The 18654-nt window shown below is 37.6% G+C and overlaps 1 protein-coding gene across 2 annotated transcripts in view; it reads right to left on the bottom strand.

Annotated features, from left to right (window-relative positions):
* HS3ST5 (heparan sulfate-glucosamine 3-sulfotransferase 5) overlaps window positions 1-17031 on the bottom strand; it is a 150264-nt gene extending 133233 nt beyond the window's left edge. For both annotated transcript variants that reach the window (XM_039249962.1, XM_039249963.1), the window contains exon 1: window positions 16941-17031. The gene's annotated coding sequence lies outside the window, so the exon portion shown is untranslated. The remainder of the gene's footprint in view (window positions 1-16940) is intronic.
* Window positions 17032-18654: the final 1623 nt, after the last annotated feature.

Here is an 18654-nt window from a genome sequence, read left to right as displayed (position 1 = left end):
ACCAGAGAGCTGCTTCCAGTGAGAGCAGGCCTGGCCTTCTGCAAAGTTGTAGTCACGGTCAGGGTGGATATGCCAAACTCCTGCTGGGTCTTCCCTGTGGGGAGCTCCTGGCATTGGGTTAGTATATGTGGGTGTACATGGTGATGTTGATGGTTTAGTGCTCTTTTCCCATTTATTGTACTGGAGCAATGAGCACGTCTCTAATCTACCACTCCTCCTCTTGAACCCTAACGTCACAACACCAATATGTAAATGTTGTAAGTCCTGGTGGGAGAAACAAAAGTTGTGGTGGCACTTTGGGGTTTCCTATTAACAAGTACATTAACTGGATCTAAAATGCTTCTACATATAGTTTCCAATATTATTCAACATTTCAGTAGACTTCTAATTAACTTAGACATGTTTACTTTTGCAAGTCCATCAAAGAACTCTCACTTGATTTTATCCCTATCCAAGAATTTAAGCAACAGTTGTTAACTCTAAGTATATGGCCTTGTGTTTTTAACTCCCTTCAGTTGCCCACCGCAGTGGGTCATCCAGCCTTGACGTTAGTTGTTATGCCCTTTTAGCTCTTCTCTCAGGTGTTTGGCCTCTGGCCTGTAGGTTCAAGTTCTCATGGCAGCTTCCTCCCTTTCCTTTGCAAAATTCCAACCTAAAATATTTCCTCTATGCACTTGTCCTCAGATATCTCAATATAAGACATGGTTCCACTCATAAAGTACTTACAGTCTCCTGGGTCACAAGCTAACACAAGCTAACACATGCCCAGGGCTACCTTGTGGCATAGGAGAGGCAGGTCAATGCCAAAATCTTTCCCAATTTTGCCTTGATGACCTCCCAATCCATCTCTGTCCCCCACTCAAAGCCTCAGTTCACATGTGGTGAACTCAAGCAAGTCAAGGTGCTTGCTAATCTTCTTCCATGTTCCAGGTACCTTCTTGCCTCTCTCTTTGCCTCTATGTCCCAACCTTCCTTGTGGGTTATAATGCTCTTCATTTTACTTATATTGTTTTTTTTTCCCCCAGAAGAGCCCTCTCTTTTCCTGTTTTCATGCCTTGACCCACCCTGTTTTCTCTCCCTAGAAATGTCCTTATCCTATCCTTGGATGCCCAGGTGCCCCTTCATGAACTTTTATCTTATGTATTCACTTGCACCTTTCCTATAGAATGTATCAATTTTTCAACTTTTAATTTGAAATGAATCTAAGCTTAGAGAAAAGTTGCATCGAGTTCCCATTATATCCTTTCATCAGATTGCCCTAACGTTAACATCTCATGTAACCATATTGGCAAAATGAAGGAATTAACTTGGCTACGATACTTAAACTCTAGAGTTTATTTAGATGTCACCAGTTTTTCCAGTAGTGTCCTTTTTTCTAGTCCAGAATCCAATTTGGGATCCCACACTGCATTGAGGTGTCATACGTCCTTAGCTTCTTCCAAACTGTGACTGTTGCTCAGCTTGTCTTTATCCTTCATAACCTTGACAGCTTTTTACCATATAATATCATTACACTTGTACACGGGCATTTCCTCACTCTCACATTAGTTCTGTCAGTGGAACATGTTTTTATTCCCAGTAGCACATGATAAGAACTCAATAATTACTACTTAACTGTATGTCAGAAACAATTAGAAAGAATAGTAACAATGTCTACATAACTAAATAGTGAACCGGGTGCTATGACAACTTTAAGTTATTACAAAAGGCAGAGGGCAAGACTGCAAAATTAGAAGAAGATACACACTGTATCTGAGCCCATTTTCTCCACCGCCCAAAGAGCAGAAATCATTGGTGCTAATCATGGGACATTGATACTTGGTGGCCGGCAGGACGGGCAGACACAGCCTCAGTCTCAGCATCCAGCATGACTGTTGTTGGATCTCACTAAAAATAGACTTCATCTGTTCTACGCCGTGTGCACAGATCACTGAGCTAAAGTAATTACTCCATACCTCTCTTAACACCGGGGTTTCTGTCCCGTAGCTTTCTGTTAAGAAACTCAGGACACAGAAATCCAATCTTCTTGCCTGGAACCCTGAATCCCAGCTGGTGCCTTTTCTGGTTCTCCCTACAAGTGACTGATGGTATGTATGCCCTGATGCCTCATAGCATGATACCAGAACTCACCTGCTCTTTGGTATCTCCAGTTGCCTGGATTTCCCCCATGCTATACCCTGTCTGGCTCCATTGAAACCACTTCTCCATGAAACCAAGATAATGCTCAGCTGATAGACCCATATCTTTTTTTTTTTTTTTTTTTTTGCTGTCATACCATACTCTGACAACCATACTCTGGTTGTCCTCCTTGGACCTAACAGTAGGAGCTTCTTCTCTTTCCCACCAGCTCCTACTGCAAAAATCCTAGCATATTTTAGAGTTGTGTCCATTTCCCTTATGACTCAGATGTGCTTCATTATTTCACTTTGTTACTAATCTCAAATAATCATGGTATCTGCCTAAATCTGTAATTTCTCATTACTATTGTAGAGACGGAATCTGTACTTCCCCCTCCTGCTGAACTTGTTAGCTTTGGCCTGCTAAAGAGTCCGCTCATTTCCTGGGGCCACAGAAGCTTTGCTTTGACTTGAAGGGACTCTAATGACTGGCATCTCAGATAGGACATTCTTTAATTTCAGTTCTACCCTGCATTAGCTTCAGATCTTTCCCAAAGATTCAGAAATAGCATCTGACAGGTTCAAGAGAAATTGTACTGATAGCTGTTGGGTTTTAACTGGAGCACTGCTGCATAATTTTTCATTTTCTTTGGAAGGTCTTTTCCACAAAGGGAAAACATGCCTGGTAGGGTCCCACAGAGGTGTTTTGACATTAGACTTAATAAAGCATGAAGAACTCATTAATAAATAATGTTCTGCTAGGTTAACAAATAGAGCTGAATGCATTGGCTGGACCCTGGAGTAAATGAAATCATGCATGCAGCCATGCAAGCGACTTGTTAACTTACAGTGGTCTCTTCACCACGTCTGGCAAAGCCCGATGCAGTGATGCACAAATAAAACCAGCATATTATAAACGCGTGCCCTTTCAGTTAGGATGCAGACTGTCAATTTTGTTTCACACTCTGTGGGTCCAAGATAGTAAACAAATCTTCGATGATGCAGATTGGGAGACATTCCACGGATACATTTAATCTTTGCTAAAAGGGAGATTCCCACATCAGCGTGTCTACACAACACTAGACACAGGTATATCCCATCATCTCATATCCTGTGTCTCATTATCTACAAATAGATAGGGAACTAGAGAGCTAGCTAATGTGTGCGGGCAAGCCAGTCTGTTCAGCCACAATGGTTATTGATGAACATTTAGTCTGACCCAGAAAATCTTCAGGAATGCCCAGACACAGAAAAGAATCATTCTCCCTTTAAAAAAAGAAAGAGAAAGTGCAGTGCCCCTAAAGAACTCTTTCCTGGATTCAGAGAAGATCATGTTTCTAGCTGAGAGAGATTCCAAAGTCACTGGAAGGTCTGGGAGCGGGTGTGAGGGAAGCTTTGCTACTTCAGGCAGTTGCACTTTCTCTTTGGGTTCTCTGGTGCTGAAGGCAGCTGCTGCGTCTCGAAGCTTTCCTCGTGATTAAAAGCTGATGGACAGCTGTCAAATGTCAGTTAAGCATGACTCCCTCCAGCTGCTCCCCAATCTGGAGGGACAGAGTGTCCTGCCCTACTTCTCTTCTGACTTCTGACCCACACTCTCCATTCACTGACGGGTTTAGCTGGAAAGCCAACCACCACGCCACAAAATGCTGACATTTCCAGGCCCTGTTTTGATGAAACAACTTGTTGGGTGGGTTCGATTTCAACTCAGAGGGCTTGCCAACCATGCCCATATGCACAGATTTACACATCTTGCCAGACCTTTTATGTGGTTATGATGACAAAGCCATTAAAGTGCCATTTAAATTCTGTTCCAATAGCTGCAGATTTAAAGCAACCACTAGCCTGAGAACAACTATATTCTATTACACAATCTTACTTGAATCTTTTCACAAATCCTCTATGGTTATATATCTATCTATCTACGTAATATATATACAGTTGTATAATTTCATAAAGTTATATATTTACAGTTTCTTCATTTCCAAGTTAATGGAAACAATGGAAGTGAAAGAATAGTCAGGGTTCAAAGCGTTACATGACAAGACTTCATTTTTGAGAAGACGAGAGAAGCCGTGAGGAATAGTAGAAATGTGAGTGGTTTCTATCTATTGAGCCCACAAAGTACTTGACATGACTCATCTCCTTTAATCTCAAGAGTCCTCTGATGTTGGCAATATTACCATCTGCATTTTACGTATGAGGAAATTGAGACTTAGCAAGTTGAAGGTGTCCAAGGTCACCTAGATAGTAAGTAGCAGAACTGGGGATTTGAATTTAGGCAATCTGATTCCAGAGGTCACATTCTTAATTGCTGTTTTCCAACACCTTGTAGAGTATCAGGAAATCGATTCATGGATGGCTCTACCACTAACCAGGACAAAATGCGACTCCCCCCCACACTTCCCATTAAAATGAGATGGTTTTCTATGCCAAGGCTAAACAAAATAAAAAAGCATATTTTCATTTTGTTACCTGAATAACTAAATAGTTCTAGTTTCAGTGACACATTTCCTTGATATTTACTCAACTATATATTGGTTTCAATAATTTTCTTTAGAAAATAAATAATACTCAAAACCTCAGTGTTGAAAATTTTGATTCTGTTGGAAAGGAGGAAAACTCGGTTTTAAGATATGGAGCCTTTCAGTAGGTATGAAGTTTTGAAAGAATAATGCCATTTCCTGATGAGCTGGGAGTGAGTTGGAATTCACACAGACCATGCTGAAGAAACAGGAAATGGGACGCCTTCATCAGGCCTAGCGTGAGATGGTATTATTTGATTCCTGTTAAGAATCAACTACCGAACTTTCTTTAAAAAGTTTTTTTTTAATGTTTATTTTTGAGAGAGAGAGAGAGAGCGTGAATGGGGAGGGGCAGAGAGAGAGACACACACACAGAATCTGAAGCAGGCTCCAGGCTCTGGGCTGTCTGTACAGAGCCCGACGCAGGGCTCAAATCCACAAGCCGTGAGATCATGATCTGAGCTGAAGCTGGATGCCTAACCAACTGGGCCACCCAGGCGCCCCATGACTTTCTTATGTTGAGTCCAAATTACTAGGAAATGCACATGAATACCACTTTTGGATTAAGCTTTTCTATGTATTCACTTTATTTACATATAAAATACAGAAAGAGAATTTATAATGGCCATGTCAATCCATATAGAATTCCTAATTGTTATTAACTCTGTGTAACCTGACTTCCTTCTTGTGCCTCTGTGCTTTACTTCCCCAAATAGATTGAAAGCGCTTTGCGAGAAGAAACGGGATTTGGTATTTCTTTGTTACCCTTTTGAAAACAATTCTACTTTCTACAGTAAGTAATTTATTATGCAAGTCTGAGCTCTAGACAAAAATGTGTAAATGCAAATGCTCATTCACAATAAATGTGGTGCCTCAAGGCACTATTTCCAGCTTATAAGTATTTGGATATTATATTACATGATATTGTCTGTCAAACCATACTTTCAATCACATTACTTTATTCTTACCAATTTACATAATGTGTGAAAAGACAATTAAAGGCAAAGGTATATTCAATTTTATTCAGCTCAAGTGGCAAACTAAGACTCTGATCACCTAGGTTTACATAAAAGGAAGTCTGCCCCACTACTTCCCTTGGTTATCAGAGAGCAATTCACCTATGAAGTGATTAAAAATGGGGAAAAAATGTCCCTTTGGGAAAAGAATATGCAAAAAATGTGGTGCCTTCTAAATCACATAAATATTCATGGAAGGGGGGAGAGGATAAAAGGGATAGAAATTTCGAAGGACACCACTAAGGGCTTCAGACAAAATGAATTCAGTCAATCAAACATAAGCATAAATCAGTTATTTTCAGTTTTCCTCCTCATTGGTAATCTGAAATATATCAGCCTTGTATTTTCTTAAACATCTTTTTTGTTATTGTTGAAAATAATAAACAATGAGCCTGAAATGCCTAATGTTAGAATGCTAATAATTAACCGTCACATTAATAAGAACCAGATGTAGTTTTAAATTATAATTTTCAATCAACTTTACTTATTACAGAAGACTTTAATTGAACTGTGTTTTGAATACTGGAACAGACAGAAGGTCCAGCTTTTAGTTCCTTACTCTTCTAGGATTTACAGGTGCACAATAACAAGTAAAAATTGGGCAGACCGTACAGTGAACCTCACTATCAGACAAGACCATCAAAACCTTGGTAAGTTCACAAGTACTCATTAAGTCGACTGGACCCCAGGTATTTACAGCTGTTTTCCATAATCGTCATCATCAATCATTTAAAGCTACGTACCTAATGTTACACATACTTTTTTTTTAACTCACTTAAGATTTAAATTATATTGGCTTAATAAATAATATAATAATATGTTTGGAAATACATAAGAAAATTCTATTCTGTTCAAGGAGAAGGCCCAATTTTGTTATCATAAAGCCATAGCTATATTTTTCTTTGCAAGCAAATTTAGAATCCATTTATAAGAACTGAATGTACAACATTTTAAGATGTATTGTAATGCTGAAACTAGAAGCTGTCTTAGAAAATTAATTGATACTGCTTTAATTATTTAATTTTTTTTTTTTGCATATAAAACTCTCTGGGCTTAGCAGTTTTTTACACTTTTCTTTCCGTCTTTTGAATATACTGCTTCTCTGCTCTATTAAATCTACTAAAATTATTTTCCAATGAGTTACATAATTTTCCCTTCTGAGGATTCAGAGAGCTCTCATAGGAGTCTGTATCATTTCCTAAGGACGCCGAGGGACCCAGGGCCCAGATGTTACTTAAGCTGCTTTCTAAACTCAGCATTTTACTATTTATAACATTCTCCTTCCACAATTCCTTGAAAAATAATACAGTTGTATTTCCTCTGCACTCTATATATTGATTAACAGGTAAGTAATTTCATAAATAATCTCGTTTATTTTTCAAAGAAAGATCTCAAAAGATCATTCTAATTTTTTTTTTAAAGGTACTGCTGGTAGTGCTGAAGAGGTTATCTAATAAGCTAGGCCATTCTGGAAGCTCAGACACACTATTAGGGTTACTTTGTGGAATTTAAAAGTATCATCAAAATTCCTATTTTAAAAGAAACATTATTTTAATAGAAAGCAGTGGAAAGTCTCAGAGTGATATACTTGGAAACATAGTCCACCGGGATTTTAAAGAATGCATTCCTGTCCCAGTTTTACCACTAACTGGCCTCCTAGAACTGCACGTACCGTCTAACCTGCACAAATTAAGTACCCTCTTTGGGACTCAGTTTTCACACCTGCAAAATAAAAGCAGTTGGAATCCAATTTCTGGGATCACTTCCAGCTCCAACAGGCTGTGGTGCTAGAGCTTTGGTGGTACGTAATGATCAACATGAAAATAATTCTTCTTTATTAATGCTTATTTATTTTTGAGAGAGAGAAAGACAGAGTGCCAGTTGGGGAGGGGCAGAGAGAGAGGGAGACACAGAATTTGAAGCAGATACCAGACTCTGAGCGGTCAGCACAGAGCCTGACACGGGGCTCAAATCCACGGACCATGAGATCATGAACTGAGCCTAAGTCGGACACTTAACTGACTGAGCCACCCAGGTGCCCTGTGAAAATAATTCTTTAAGTGGCATCACTTAAGATGAATAAATTAAAAATGACTATAGGTTATTTTTTTAATGCGTACTCAAATGTAGAGTTCAGTCCTCATTTTTCTGATAATCAAGTTAAGAATCTTATCTCAAGGGTCCTAACTAGATACTTTCAAATTCCAGATTAATTCCAAAAGTTAATATATTCTTATGGGATGCTTAGACCTTTTGGAACTAATTTGGCACTGCTTAACATCACTGACAAGGATTATGGTTATAGTCATACCATAATTTAAAAGGACTCCATAAATTATAAAGTCTCAGGACAAAAGAAAAAATTTGAATTTAAGATCATTTTTATTCTTCACTGTTTGACTCCTGTGGAAATTCCACAGCATTACTTGGAGACCACGTGTTAATTAGATCACCTATAATAAAACCAAGCAAAGAACTCTAAAGCTAAAACTTAGAAAACACATGAGGTTGATTGCTTTAATTTGGGTAAACTCTAAGGTAATTATCTCAAGCATGAATATCAATGTATGGGAGCTTGTCATTAAAATAAGAACATTTGGAAAAGTCATGTAATAATGATTCCACGCTCCAAGTCCAATCCACATATTCTGATTTTAAGACAGCCAGACTGCACCTGGGTGGCTTAGTGGGTTAAGCATCTGACTTTGGCTCAGGTCATGATCTCAACGTTTGTGAGTTCAAGCCTGGCATGGGGTGAGCTCAAGCCCTGCTTTGGTAGAATGTGAGCCCCACTTGGGGTAAGCCCTGCTTCTCTCTCCTTCTCTTCCTCTCTACTCCTCACTCACTTGTGCCCCCTCCCCCCATCTCAAAATAAAAAACAAGACAGCCAGACTGAACAGAGAAAAACATCTGGCGGAGGAGCGGGTCCTGGTACAACAGTATCCTATCTGCTCCCAGTGCCCTGCATACTGTCATATCATTCCCTCCCTGCCTGTCTTAATTTGTCTTCTTTCTTTCATGCCTTCTTGTTGTCTATAGTATTACATAATTCATTTACTTGGTATGATTAATTTTTATTGCCTGGCATGTCCCCCTAAAATGGCCATGTTTTGTTCACGGAGATACCTCAAGGCCTAGAACAGTCTGGCACGTAGTAGCTATTACCCATTTACTTGTTGAATGAATGAAGAAATGAAGTTTGCTTTGGGTTATCACGTACCCAGGTATAGGTCTTGATCCTCAGCTGGAAATACAGTACTATGCATAAAAACCAAATACATTTCAAGCCAGTATAGTTTATAACTTTCATATTGGGCTCGGATGGACATTTACTTCCCTTGTTATACAAATCGATCCTTAAATCTGGCAGTGTTGACCAAGCATAACGAAAATGTAGCTGTCATGGCCAGGAATATATACCTTACTCATGAAAGAAAAGCAATGAATGGAAGAGAAAATGGAATTACCTGAGCATGCACAGGAAGATAGAGCAATTGGAAAATTTTGGCTCAGACAGCCATCTCACCTACTTTATTTTACCTGACTTGTTGAAACTGCCATCTAGAATCCTCTTATTCAAAGGATAATACCAAAATCTTAGTAACCTATGGTAATGTGTGGTTTCTGTAGTCTACCTTGCATTTATTACAGACTTGGTTAGTCTACTATCAGCGGACCAAAGATGAGATTTGAACCATCTTTAACTTCCTGAAACAAAAGTAAGGAAATTCTGGCCCATGTGGTTGAGGCCTAGCAGGAGGGAAAGAAAGTAATCTGGAGGAAATTTATGTAAATTAGAAAAACTGTGCTATCTAGGAATAAAATGCTCTTCTGAAATATAATAGCTTCACTTAAATTTTTTTTGCTGAAGTAATATATCATAAAGGCCAATGTATTAAATTTTTATTTCTGAATATTTTTCTCTTTTTATTTTAATAGGAGTGTCACCCACTAGCATACATGACATTTCTCCACAATGTTAGGTCAGAAAAAAATAAGCTTTTTTCCCTCATAATTTTTCACGCTCTACAAAGTTTGCCATCATAAACCACTTTGCATTTATTATAAATAGGCATTGCATTAGAAAAGCAATTCAACTGTATTCCATTTCACTTGTGAGGCTAAGCGGCTTTGCATGATAACTAAGTTGAGTTGACGTGACTATGCTGGAAGGGTGTGTTAACCTGGAACTCAGGTTACCTAGTTGTTCCTTACTGAACATAGGAGTCTGCAAAATGAGAGCAGGAGCCTGGGGCACAGAGGCTGGGGAACCTAGTACAATCTATATTCCTAAACTGAATGATGATTTTTGCTCAGCAGAAACCTCTTGACTGCAAAACTCTGAAATTATATCCTGCTGCTAAGAATACCTGTTGGGGTGGGGGGGCACCTGAGTGACTCAAGTCAGTTAAGCGTCCAACTTCAGTTCTGGTCATGAACTCAGGGTTCGTGGTGAGTTCAAGCCCTGCATTGGGTTCTGCGCTGACAGTTTGGAGCCTGGAGTCTGCTTGGGATTCTGTGTCTCCTTCTGTCTCTGCCCTTTCCCCACTTTCTCTGTCCCTCTCTCAAAAATAAACGTAAATATATAAAAAGAGGGGCGCCTGGTGGCTCAGCAAGTTAAGCATCCAATTCTTGACTTTGGCTCAGGTCATGATCTCACGGTTTGTGAGCTTGAGCCCCGCATCAGGCTTGGCACTGACAGTGTGGAACCTGCTTAGGATTCTCTTCTCTCTCTCTCTCTCTCTCTCTCTCTGCTCTTGCACTTCTCCTGCTCTCTCTTTCTCTCTCTCTCCCCCCTTCCCCGCTGACACTGTCTCTCTCTCAAAATAAAAATAAATACACTTAATAGATAAATAAATAAATAAACTTCAAAAAAAAAAAGAATACCTGTCGAGGTGGGAGGGATCTGAACGATCCATTTTCCTTCAAACCAGATATGTTTAATGTATACATTTAGTGGAATCTACGCTTTGTGTTTTCTTCCTATGAGAAGCAACTAGTAACTCTTTTTTGCTGATAATGAAAAAACTTGTCCTTAGTCAAGTACTTAATTTTTGGTTAATAGGCAGTTGTGTTTTCATACAGAAATATTTTCTCTTGAAAATAAATGTCAATATAAGGGTTTTGCTTTATCACAGAGAATATTACTTTTTGGACTAAAAGACAGACTATTGCTATTTCTTGGGATGTTTTTAGAAGTTAGGTTTATTTGCTAAACTCCTATGGTAGCCCTTAAAGCTATTATTTATTTATGATTGTATACCTTCATTATATGAGCATTCATTCACTATAAAGTCCTTCTTTTGTCTTAATGCTTTTGGCCCTAAATTTCACCTTTAAAAAAAATTTTTTTTTTAAGATTTTTAAGGAATTTCTACACCCAACATGGGGCTCAAACCCACAACCCTGAGATCAAGAGCTGCATGCTCCACCGACTGAGCTAGCCAGGTGCCCCTAAATTTTACCTTTTCTGATATTAAAATTCTAACTCCTAAAATATTTGGGCTGCATTTGCCTACCCTTTCATTTTTAAATTTTTGAATCATGTTGTTTTGGTCCCATCCTTGTATACAAGCTTATAATTTGATTCTGCACTGTGATCTAATTGAAAGGAATTACTTTCGGGGTGCCTGGCTGGCTCAGCTGGTTGAGCGTCTGACATTGGTTCAGGTCATGATCTCACACTTTGCGAGCTCAAGCCCCGCACAGGGCTCTCTGCTGTTCGCACGGAGCCTACTTTGGATCTTCTGTTCCCCTCTCTCTCTGTCCCTCCCCAGCTCCCATTCATGCTCTCTCTCTCTCTCAAAAATAAATAAAACATTTAAAAATGTTTCAAAAGGATTTTTCAACAAATAAGTCCATTTCTTTATATTTATTAATATGAAAGATCTGACAGAGATATTTTTCCATAATATGTTGTTTTTTGTTAGAGGTTTTGAAAATCTGTCATTATATGGTGTTTGCCTTCTTTAATATTTATACATAGCTTCTTAAGCCTATTTAATAGGGTGCACAGATTCTTCTAATTTATGACTTTGTAAGTTCATACATGTATATGTGAAGTCTGTAACTTCATATAATAACTTTGATCTTCTATATCTTTAGACTATTGACCATTTCCCTATTGTGAGTACATAAAAAGCATGTTCCCCCTCTTTCTTCCCCCATTCTTTGTGACCTAATGTTGAACAACAGCATGACTTTCTTAGTGTCTTTTTCCTCCTACTCTTTAATACTTCTACAACTTGATTTGTCAGGTATAAATGATATCCACCAATCCCTAGATATTAAGAATAAAGCAATCGGCCAATGCACCAACTTACTCCTGTCATGTCCTCCTAATCCTTGTTGGTGGCTTTAGTTCTACAGGGTGTTACATTGGTAGGATCTGTCTGTCGCCCTCATCTACATCCATATTTCAGATTTAGTTTTAGGGTTAAACAGGTCAATGCTCACAATTGGTTCTTTTGCAGTTGTTGCCATGGTCACTTCTAGGTTTGATGGAGTTTGTCCTCCAACAGTGGCCTCCAGGAGGGCTCACTGATAACAGCATTTCCTGAGTTCCTCCATGCTCACAATATTTGCTTTTAGCTCTTACACCATGAAAGGCAGTTGGCTGGTCATTTAACCTTTGGGACCCACTTTGTTTCCTATGATGACAGGGAATTCGTGATCTCCCAAGGCATCTCATCCCATTGTTAGATGTCTCAACTGTTACTAGATGAGTTTTATTTCCTCTTTTAACTTTTGCCAAAATTGGTCTCCTTGAATACTTCCAACGGAGCAGCCTATAGTCTCTTCCACATAACCCCCTAGTATAGGCTAAAGGTTCCAAGTCATTCACTGAAGGTGAATTCTTAAGGCCAAAATGTCTCCGAAGTACCTTTTAGTAGACTTAATGATTTGTTATTCAGTTGGCTCAACTCATTGCGTATTCCTTGCTCTCCTGTGCCTTCCCCATAGTGCTTTTTTCTTAAAGCAAGTTAGAGTTATCATTTCAGAGCTGGAAGGGACTACAGGATCATCAACTATAAAGGTTTTATTTTAGGATGAAGAAGCTGAAGCCCAAGGAGAGGTAATGAGAGTTCTCTAAGGTCATGCCACTATCAGGAAGCTGAGTCCGATCTTGAACCCCAAAGATCCCCAGGCAAAGGTTCTTTTCATTTCACTGAGTCCTTCAAAAACACACTGATCATTTTTTTGTGTGTGGTGAGAACACTTAAGGTCTGCTCTCTTAATTACGTGAGCTGATGGACATATAAACTAATCTTATTGTGGTAATAATCATTTTGCAAAATATGTGTATCAAATCATCATACTGTACACCTTAAATTTATATAATGTTATATGTCAATTATATCTCAATAAAGCTGAAAGAAATACAATGATCAAAAGCATTTCATTGCACTTAAAGGACTCAACATGTGCCCCATGACAGAAGTGAATCTACCTAATGTCTGCCTGAAAATTATCATTTCATTTCTTATTCCAACTATGTACAGACGATTCATGGAGGATAGCTGTATTAGAGAATTTTCAGTGAGTTTGTTGTTCATTTACATAAATTGTCACTTTCACTTTCTGTTTCTTGAAACTGAGAAACTTCAGATAAATGTAGATTTCGTTTTCCTACCCGAAACTCTCTAAAGCATCATTTTGAAATCAAATTACACAGCTTATGCTTAAAACATAAGGGCCAGATTCTATCTTCAAATATACCACCCACTCTCTAACAGCAGAATTTGGCCCTAAAAACCCATTAACAAATATTGTCATTAAACTAAAGAGCTAATTACTTTGGATTCAGACAGAATGAACAAAAATCATAGGCCAGCCGCAGCTGGTAGTAATAATGGTGAGACTAACCGTATGTTACGCTGGAGATTTAAAGAACAAAGACATATTAACACTAATGTAACCAAACATATAAAATTATCCTCCAAATGGAGCAAACTATCATAGTTAGAAAATTCTTGAAAGCACATTGGAATTCTCTGATACCGAAATAAAGGATATTTCTAAGGAATTAACAGTCATAATCTGAAGTTATTAGTGTTTAATGAAGAGGGAACCTTGAAAATTTTAGTCTATTGCAATATCCACAAACAGTTATATCTAAAAATCATTTTGCTCTAATTGGAAGTAATATTGTCATATTTAAATCAGTTTAATACCAGAAGATTGAGAACCTTGCTTTAAGACTATTTTAAACAAATGTTATCAGGACTACCTTACAGATCTATAAAAGTAATTTTCACAGCCCTTGAAAAATATTTTTAAATTACATTAATAACCCATACTTAGAAAAGTTTTACATACCCTGAGAATCAATAAAAATCAACCATAATTTATTAGCTGAGCAAAAACCATTAATAATATTTTGATATATATCATTTCAATTTTCTTCCTATGCATCTGTTCTTGTTTTTTTCTTTTTTTGTAAAAATGGAAACACATCATAATGTGGTTTGTAACTTGTTCTTTTCATTTAGAGTACATTATGAGCATTTAGCCCACATCAATAATTATACTGTTAATACATAAATTTTAATGACTTTCCAACTTCTTAAATTCAGAATAATAAATACATTTTAATCTTTTTGGATATCTCACAAATATCATTATTATACTATCTCATACTAACACTAACATTCTCCAGAGATTCTTACATAGCTAAATCTCCTTTCTCTATACTGAGTGGTCCCAGATGGCTCTACTATTCTAAGTTGTATCTTACTTTGAGCTCTTTTTCTCCTTTAATATCAGATTTCCACATAAGGCTGACCAAACCCAAGGTAGACCTAAATTGGCTGTTTTCATTTTTAGATGAATGACACGAAAAATTATCTATGGACAACTAAAAGAATTAATGATTTTAAGTTCAATGACATAATATCACTTCTTCAACCTTCATCTTGGATGAAAATTTCCTTCTACCCTTCCTTACCCCAGAAATCATTATTGAAAAACACTTGCTTAGTTCGTATTAACCTTCTATACAGCAAGTTTGGAATTCCGAGAAAAAATGCTATTATATGAGGGGACCAGACCAGAAGATCTTAATGGTCTATTTATGCTCTAAAACTTTACGTTTGTATGCTTTAATAAAGTTTCTATAATTTATTCTTTTGTTGTATATTTTACTTCCCGAGTATGGAAGGCTGTCCCACTCAGGTTCCCTGAAACTACACTGTAAGTTTTCTTTAGGGAGCCGCAACTTAAGACAGATATGCCAATGATAATGAATGTGACTCACTCGAGGACACAATTTCATTCTCTCTCCACCTGCTCCTCTGAGAAGGAAAAAAGAAAAACAAAACAAAACAAAAAGAGCAGAATAGTAGTTTCTATGTTTCTCTGAAATAAAAATATTACAGAAGATTGGCACTAAAAGCTTTATTAAATCTTAGTTGAGAACTTCATTGAACTTGTGTAGTACATATTTGAGGATTTCACAATTTGGGTACTATAAATTTTAGGATTTTATCATCAGAGATGGCAATGGGAGCATTGCTTATTGAGAATAGTATTGACAAAAAAAGCATGTAAAAATTCATGATTACAGTTATCTAATTTCTGTTGATAAAAGTGCTACCTTGTTTAATCATGTCTAGATTCATTTTCTTTGTGTAATACTAATAGCTAATATGTGTAGCTAATTGCCAATACAGGGATATACTTTTTTTGAATTAAGGGTTTATTTTTGCCACTTAATATTTTATTGACAAGAAAGTCTACACAAAATGAACATGTGCACACAAAGACTGATGGAATGAAAAAAAGTGTCTATAAACCTAAAATTCAATCAAAGTATCTTAATTAAAAACTTCACTCTTCACTGTGAAAATAATATCATGTTGTACCTCTAAGGAATCATCACCTTTTCTGTTCTGAATAAGTCTCTACTAATCACTTTTATCTCCGAAGTAAGAAAAGCAAACTTTTCATAAACTTAAAATTGCGCACAGTAGAGATAAAGTTGCTAAATGAGATCAAGAAATATAATAAAGTGATATTCAATAAATGTGCATATAACCTGTTATAAAGGTATCACATGACTTAGAAGGTTTTATCTGCAAAGGAAAATGAGAAGTTAATGATGTGTTAAGCAAATCTGTTCTTTTGAAAAATCTAAGGCTGAGTTTCCCAAATTAAGAGGAAAAGAAAATAACCTTCAAAAATAAAGAAATGCTTAGCCAATTCTGGTAATAACTCATTATTCCTATCTTCTTGGATGGTTCTTAGAACTGATCGTCTAAGCATAAACGTGAATAAACTAAAATATTATAGAGAAGAAAGAACCAGTTAAAGACAGCAATGACAGCACACTTACTCTGAAAGTGAGATAGAGAGCCCTGGGACCTAGCCCATTATGCTGAACTTGAAAAAGGAGTATTAAAAGAGAACTAACAATTTAATTGGGGGGGAGGAGGCAAAAAAGGAACACTAATTTAGCACCTCTGTGCTAAATATGCCTTCCTTATTTATTCTTGTAGCCGAAGGAAACATAAAACCCCATTTAATATAAAGTTGGAAAATTAGAAGGATATTGGGTTTTTTTTAATGTTCATTTTTGAGAGACAGAGCACGAGTGGAGGAGGAGCAGAGAGACAGAGAGACAGAGAGACAGAGAGACAGAGACAGAGAGAGACAGAGACAGAGACAGAGAACGGGAAGCAGGTTCCAGGCTCTGAGCTGTCAGCACAGAGCCTGATGCGAGGCTCAAACCCGCAGATTGTGAGAACATGACCTGAACCGAAGCTGGATGCTTAATGGGCTGAGCCACCCAGGTGCCCCAGAAGAATATTGTTTTGAATGCCAACTTCAGCATTTCACAAAGGCCTGAGACCCACATTCATCAGGATCATTTTGGGGGTAAGTAAAAATTCAGATTGCTGGGTCACATCTGAGACCCAGTGAATCTCTCTGTGAAATATACTCAGGAATCAAAATTTTACAGACCCTCTCCCCACTCCAAGTGACTCTCAAGCACATTACAATTTGAGAACCACTGTGGTTATCATGATGTTTTTGTGTGAAACTGATTATCAGTTGTCAAGATTACCACTGCACTTTGCTTGTATTTACAGTTACATGACATAGAACAGTTTTTAAACTTTGAATCTGATTTTCCTTTTTTGCTGTGGAGTTGCACATAGATGGCCTCTTCCCTCATATTCAATAACTGCTTTTACTTTTAGATATTTTGTTAAATATGTTAAAATTTCATTTTGCTGTAATTAAGCATTACACAACAATGTGAATGACTTCCAAAATTCACTTACCTTCAAATCCTTCTGCTTCTTCAGAAAATTCTGAGCACGTACAGTGAAATTTTTAAGAATATATGCAGTAGACTCTAATTTCCAAGTGTTTCAAGGCTGGCCAGGGAGACTCCGGAAGTGGACACCAGAAACGCCATTGAGAAGAGAAGACACCAACGCTGGAGCCTCTGAGTCCTTGATTATCTCTGAACAGAAGAGAAGAACAAGTAGTCGGTCACCTGAAATTTATAGAGAATCTGCTATGGAGAAGGCTATTTGCAGTAAACTGGCAGTGTTACTAAATTTAAACTTGGCCTGGGTTTGCGGCTCCCTGATTTAGCACAGTTGTCATTTAAAATTTCATGTCATTGTGAAGTCAGGGTTGCATGATGCTGCTGCCTGCGGAGGATTCGGTGGCATTCATACTGCTTTCATTGACTGCTTCTTCTCAACATTGCATCAAGTGGGATTACTAATTTTATCTTTGATATGCAGATGCTAGATTTTCATGCTGGATTTCTTTCTACGTTGAGGTTGATGAGTTCTGTTGGAAATGTATCCTTACATGAGACTCTATCACACCCCATAAAAGATAAAATTTGATACTTTTACAAAATCCCAATGGAATCATCTGGTCCTTCTGCTATATTTTCTTTCACGTGGGTAACGCTTGCCAGGATAACTAGACATAAACAAAAATAACATCCTTTCTAGTCAATCTGTGTTGCCTACTCAGGGAAACCAAAATCCTAGTATCTTTGCTGAGTATGTTAAGCAGACAATGGTAGTGGCTAATGGAAAAAGAGAATAAAACATCTATTCTTAAAACTGGTAATAGATCATGAAAATACTGCCCTCAAGGGTAGAGAAAGCAAGTCAAATACAAAGTCAAATACAAAATGACAAGAGTGTAATACACATGTAAGCACAGAGTATACTGTAAAACAACCGTTTTTCATGGAAGATTCTAATACTTGGCCATCCAAAAACTATGCCCAACTTTCTTCTTCCTTTCTATGTCTCATACATAGAGAACAGAAAATCAAATGTTCACTTTCCCAGTCTCCCTACTGCTAAGAATGGTCATGTGATTCCATTCTGGCCCATTAGCTACAAGAAGTATGCTGGGCAGGAAATGCAGGCAAATTTTTGCTTTTTTGATGAATAGAAAGATTCCTGTCCTCTTCTCTACTCCACACAACTGCCTGCCTTGAATGAGGATATGCTACTTGGAGGTAAAGCAGTCATCTTGTCACCATGATGTAAAAGAATGAAAATGTAGAAAAACACAAAGATATAGGTCCTGCTATTGACGAGCAGCTGAACCAACACTACCAACTGCTTCCTCTGGAATTCTACTCGTTTAACTCATTGGGTTTTCTGGAGCTTGCTAACAGAATCACTGCAGGTTGACAAAGTGTTCAAAAAACATTTGTTCAAAACTAAATGCCACTGCTGTAATTGTAATGATAGATCTTTTTACATTATAATCTGCAAGTTCTTGTTCTGTGTTGTCAAAGACAGTCCTCATTCTGACGGACAGTAGAACTTGTCTTCTTTTTCACTTCTAGAAAAGCTGTGCATGTGGGGAATGATGGGTCACAGGATGATGGTAACTAATTAAAACAAAATGAAATGGAAAGCCTATTTTAGAGCTGGGTTTAGAAGAAGAGGGTGCAGTATCATGGCTAAAAAAAGGATCTCATCTTTACCACAAGCCAAAGCTATCACATTA

The sequence above is a fragment of the Hyaena hyaena genome, unplaced genomic scaffold (assembly GCF_003009895.1).
Source record: "Hyaena hyaena isolate Hyena2069 unplaced genomic scaffold, ASM300989v1 scaffold_355, whole genome shotgun sequence".
Taxonomy (NCBI): domain Eukaryota; kingdom Metazoa; phylum Chordata; class Mammalia; order Carnivora; family Hyaenidae; genus Hyaena; species Hyaena hyaena.
The sequence above is the reverse complement of the archived record's forward strand: the minus strand, read 5'-3'. Positions and strand labels throughout refer to the sequence as shown.